We start from the raw sequence: 6,000 nt of genomic DNA, 5'->3' as shown, positions 1-6,000 counted from the left end.
CTTCGGCAAATGTTGATACGCGTCATGAACGATTGACTCGGAGCAAAGGTTGGGGCGGCAGGGCAGCCTAGTGGTTAGAGCGTTGGACTAGTAACGTTGGACTAGAAAGGTTGCAAATTCATATCCCCGAGCTGACCAGGTACAAATCTGTCGTTCTGCCCCTGAACAGGCAGTTAACCCACTGTTCCTAGGCCGTCATTGAAAATAAGAATTTGTTCTTAACTGACTTGCCAAGTAAAATAAAGGAAAAATCAAAAGGTATGTCGGTCACATAGGTCTACATTGTATCCACGCCTATCAGTCATTTAAACTAGGTTGTTATGCTCTCTGAGACTCTGACATAATCCGTGTATGCGTCCAATATAACGTTTCCTAGTTGTATCATTGGGTGGATCGTGTTTAGCCACTCGCTACATTGACACTGTTCTGTGAAACTGATACTTCGTGAATGTCGTGATTCGCTTCGATGAATCGTCTGGAGTTCCGCTGAACTGTGAAGCCACGTCGCTCATTGGCCAGTATTAGTTCCTTTAGACTACTTCGGCTTCTGCTATTGGCTGAGCCGCAGTCAGCCTGCCCGTGGACCCGCCTCCTCCCAGCAAAACGGACAGATTCTGATTGATAATTTAAAGGCAGTCTTTCTGTTCATCCTTCCAGTTCGCATCTCCGCCGTTTTTACACAAAGTGTTTCAGCCAGCCAGTCTTACCGCACGACCCAAGCGGACACCAAGCGCCCAGCGGTACCGGGTGAAGCCTCGGTGAGTTCCCCTATGCGCTGTCATCTGTCTGTGTCTCTCGCTTTCTTTCTCACACACACACACACACACACACACACACACACACACACACACGCACACACACACTAGGACGCACAGACAGGTGACATATCGAGCCCACCGCGCTACCGCGCTAGTTGTTATATGGCTCATAAAGCCGCTTTTCAATCGTCTTTGCAAGACACATCTGCACTTAGTTAGCAATGACTCTGGACACTTTCTGTCTTGACGTGCGCGCGTTCGCCTATATTCTCGTTAGCAATACAATACAGTAGAGTAGGTAGTGGGTATTCTAGCTAGGGAACAGGTCAACGGCGCCGCCAGATAGACCACTAGTCTATATAACGTCACGACACTGTAGCGCTGCGGTTCTTTGCAGCCTAGAGATTAGATGGTCATTTCGCATTGTGTCGCTTTTATTCTGCCTTCTAGTCGTCTGCGGCAGACAGACAGACTCAATTCTTCTTGCCCGTTCTCTGCGGAAGGGATCCAGACTGATCCAGTCGGAACCGGTTCATGATGCACTAGGCCACAGTTGTTGTGCAACAGCGCAATGTTCTTCTGATAGCGCCCAGTGGCAGGCAGTTTATTCTGGTTCGAAAAGCAACGAGGATTGATTTGCATAAACACAAGTCGGTAACACGTTGACCTTACGGACACCTATCATCTCTTAGTGCAGAGCTCGCGGGCATCGTCCCGTATAATGAATAACAACAACAACTACTTGTGTGGCATCTCTGTGTAACGCGTCATGGTGTAGTTACAATGCATCGTCAGGATGTCAACGGGACAAGTAGTGCTTTAGGACAGGGAACAGGTGTCATTAGGGATGTTTTTGAACCTGTCAGGTTACTGTAGGTCACAGCCTAGACCATGTGGGTGGGGATGTTGTTGTGGGAATCACTGGCTCCCGGAGGCTTCAGTACAAAACCACTTCAACTTCTGACAGCATGGATGTGTTCCCAAATGGCACCTTCCTATTCCCTATTATAGTGCACTACTTTAGCCTCATAGGCCCTGGTCAAAAGTAGTGCACTAAAATAGGGAATAGGGTGCCATTTGAAATGCACACCATATCTCTTTACAAATGAACCAGCGCTCTCCAAGTCCTTACAGAGACCGATGGGGACAGACGGTGTGGGAAGGCTAGAATAGAGTAGACTGAACTTCCCAGGGTTGGGCTGGAGGAACTGAGTTGAACCTGCAGTGCTGTTGATCTAGCACCTTTTACAGAGAGTCATGTAACGTCTATGGTACACAATGATCACAACACTGTAGACACCACTCTGAGAGCTCTGTCTTTATGGGGGGGGTACCTTAAACACTCTGAGAGCTCTGTCTTTATGGGGGGGGGGTACAGTAAACACTCTGAGAGCCCTGTCTTTATGGGGGGGTACCTTAAACACTCTGAGAGCTCTGTCTTTATGGGGGGGGATACCGTAAACACTCTGAGAGCCCTGTCTTTATGGGGGGGGGGGGACCTTAAACACTCTGAGAGCCCTGTCTTTATGGGGGATACCTTAAACACTCTGAGAGCTCTGTCTTTATGGGGGGGATACCGTCACTCTGAGAGCCCTGTCTTTATGGGGGGATACCTTAAACACTCTGAGAGCTCTGTCTTTATGGGGGGGGATACCGTAAACACTCTGAGAGCCCTGTCTTTATGGGGGGGGGGGTACCTTAAACACTCTGAGAGCTCTGTCTTTATGGGGGATACCGTAAACACTCTGAGAGCTCTGTCTTTATGGGGGGGGGATACCGTAAACACTCTGAGAGCTCTGTCTTTATGGGGGGGATACCGTAAACACTCTGAGAGCTCTGTCTTTATGGGGGGGGATACCGTAAACACTCTGAGAGCTCTGTCTTTATGGGGGGGCACCGTAAACACTCTGAGAGCTCTGTCTTTATGGGGGGGTACCGTAAACACTCTGAGAGCCCTGTCTTTATGGGGGGGTACCGTAAACACTCTGAGAGCTCTGTCTTTATGGGGGGGGATACCGTAAACACTCTGAGAGCTCTGTCTTTATGGGGGGGTCAAACACTCTGAGAGCTCTGTCTTTATGGGGGGGTACCATAAACACTCTGAGAGCTCTGTCTTTATGGGGGGGGTACCGTAAACACTCTGAGAGCTCTGTCTTTATGGGGGGGGGGGGTACCGTAAACACTCTGAGAGCTCTGTCTTTATGGGGGGGGGGGATACCGTAAACACTCTGAGAGCTCTGTCTTTATGGGGGGGGGGGGGTACCGTAAACACTCTGATAGCTCTGTCTTTATGGGGAGGGGGGGTACCGTAAACACTCTGAGAGCTCTGTCTTTATGGGGGGGGGGGTCGTAAACACTCTGAGAGCTCTGTCTTTATGGGGGGGGGGTACCGTAAACACTCTGAGAGCTCTGTCTCTATGGGGGGGGGGATACCGTAAACAGGCTTCAGTTTCAATGAAATATCTTACTCTCTCTCTGTGTTGTCAAAGCTCTCTGCTCAGTATCACAGGTTATGAAGATCTCTCACTCACACACACACACACACACACACACACACACACACACACACACACACACACACACACACACTGTGTTGTCAAACCTCTCTGTTCAGTGTTACTATCTGCAGTGTTCCATAATGATAACCCCCACCCCACTGTAGCAGTGATTACACAACGCTAGAGTTACACACACACACACACACACACACACACACACACACACACTGTGTTGTCAAACCTCTCTGTTCAGTATTACTATCTGCAGTGTTCCATAATGATAACCCCCACCCCACTGTAGCAGTGATTACACAACGCTAGAGTTACACACACACACACACACACACACACACACACACACACACACACACACACACACAGGTGACATGTCAAACCTCTCTGTTCAGTATTACTATCTGCAGTGTTCCATAATGATAACCCCCACCCCACTGTAGCAGTGATTACACAACGCTAGAGTTACACACACACACACACACACACACACACACTCTGTGTTGTCAAACCTCTCTGTTCAGTATTACTATCTGCAGTGTTCCATAATGATAACCCCCACCCCACTGTAGCAGTGATTACACAACGCTAGAGTTACACACACACACACACACACACACACACACTCTGTGTTGTCAAACCTCTCTGTTCAGTATTACTATCTGCAGTGTTCCATAATGATAACCCCCACCCCACTGTAGCAGTGATTACACAACACTAGAGACACACACACACACACACACACTGTGTTGTCAAACCTCTCTGTTCAGTGTTACTATCTGCAGTGTTCCATAATGATAACCCCCACCCCACTGTAGCAGTGATTACACAACACTAGAGACACACACACACACACACACACACACACACACACACACACACACACACACACACACACACACACACACACACACACACACTGTGTTGTCAAACCTCTCTGTTCAGTGTTACTATCTGCAGTGTTCCATAATGATAACCCCCACCCCACTGTAGCAGTGATTACACAACGCTAGAGTCACACACACACACACACACACACACACACACACACACACACACACACACACTGTTACTGTGTCAGTGATCTCTCCCAGGACCGTTCCTATAGTTACAGTGATCTCTCCCAGGACCGTTCCTATAGTTACAGTGACCTCTCCCAGGACCGTTCCTATAGTTACAGTGGTCTCTCCCAGGACCGTTCCTATAGTTACAGTGATCTCTCCCAGGACCGTTCCTATAGTTACAGTGATCTCTCCCAGGACCGTTCCTATAGTTACAGTGACCTCTCCCAGGACCGTTCCTATAGTTACAGTGGTCTCTCCCAGGACCGTTCCTATAGTTACAGTGGTCTCTCCCAGGACCGTTCCTATAGTTACAGTGGTCTCTCCCAGGACCGTTCCTATAGTTACAGTGGTCTCTCCCAGGACCGTTCCTATAGTTACAGTGATCTCTCCCAGGACCGTTCCTATAGTTACAGTGATCTCTCCCAGGACCGTTCCTATAGTTACAGTGATCTCTCCCAGGACCGTTCCTATAGTTACAGTGGTCTCTCCCAGGACCGTTCCTATAGTTACAGTGATCTCTCCCAGGACTGTTCCTATAGTTACAGTGACCTCTCCCAGGACCGTTCCTATAGTTACAGTGACCTCTCCCAGGACCGTTCCTATAGTTACAGTGACCTCTCCCAGGACCGTTCCTATAGTTACAGTGGTCTCTCCCAGGACCGTTCCTATAGTTACAGTGGTCTCTCCCAGGACCGTTCCTATAGTTACAGTGATCTCTCCCAGGACCGTTCCTATAGTTACAGTGACCTCTCCCAGGACCGTTCCTATAGTTACAGTGGTCTCTCCCAGGACCGTTCCTATAGTTACAGTGATCTCTCCCAGGACCGTTCCTATAGTTACAGTGACCTCTCCCAGGACCGTTCCTATAGTTACAGTGATCTCTCCCAGGACCGTTCCTATAGTTACAGTGACCTCTCCCAGGACCGTTCCTATAGTTACAGTGGTCTCTCCCAGGACCGTTCCTATAGTTACAGTGATCTCTCCCAGGACCGTTCCTATAGTTACAGTGGTCTCTCCCAGGACCGTTCCTATAGTTACAGTGATCTCTCCCAGGACCGTTCCTATAGTTACAGTGACCTCTCCCAGGACCGTTCCTATAGTTACAGTGACCTCTCCCAGGACCGTTCCTATAGTTACAGTGGTCTCTCCCAGGACCGTTCCTATAGTTACAGTGGTCTCTCCCAGGACCGTTCCTATAGTTACAGTGGTCTCTCCCAGGACCGTTCCTATAGTTACAGTGATCTCTCCCAGGACCGTTCCTATAGTTACAGTGGTCTCTCCCAGGACCGTTCCTATAGTTACAGTGATCTCTCCCAGGACCGTTCCTATAGTTACAGTGATCTCTCCCAGGACCGTTCCTATAGTTACAGTGATCTCTCCCAGGACCGTTCCTATAGTTACAGTGGTCTCTCCCAGGACCGTTCCTATAGTTACAGTGATCTCTCCCAGGACTGTTCCTATAGTTACAGTGACCTCTCCCAGGACCGTTCCTATAGTTACAGTGACCTCTCCCAGGACCGTTCCTATAGTTACAGTGACCTCTCCCAGGACCGTTCCTATAGTTACAGTGACCTCTCCCAGGACCGTTCCTATAGTTACAGTGGTCTCTCCCAGACCGTTCCTATAGTTACAGTGGTCTCTCCCAGGACCGTTCCTATAGTTACAGTG

The 6,000-nt window shown here is 49.1% G+C and overlaps 1 protein-coding gene across 1 annotated transcript in view; it reads left to right on the top strand.

Annotated features, from left to right (window-relative positions):
* Positions 1-594: 594 nt before the first annotated feature.
* LOC135554814 (4-aminobutyrate aminotransferase, mitochondrial-like) overlaps positions 595-6,000 on the top strand; it is a gene marked incomplete at its 3' end in the record, with an annotated part of 50,164 nt that continues 44,758 nt past the window's right edge. The window contains exon 1 of the mRNA XM_064987256.1: positions 595-758. The remainder of the gene's footprint in view (positions 759-6,000) is intronic.

The sequence above is a fragment of the Oncorhynchus masou genome, chromosome 14 (genome assembly GCF_036934945.1).
Source record: "Oncorhynchus masou masou isolate Uvic2021 chromosome 14, UVic_Omas_1.1, whole genome shotgun sequence".
Classification (NCBI taxonomy): Eukaryota; Metazoa; Chordata; class Actinopteri; order Salmoniformes; family Salmonidae; genus Oncorhynchus; species Oncorhynchus masou.
Note: the sequence above shows the minus strand (reverse complement) of the source record. Positions and strands in the feature narration are given on the sequence as shown.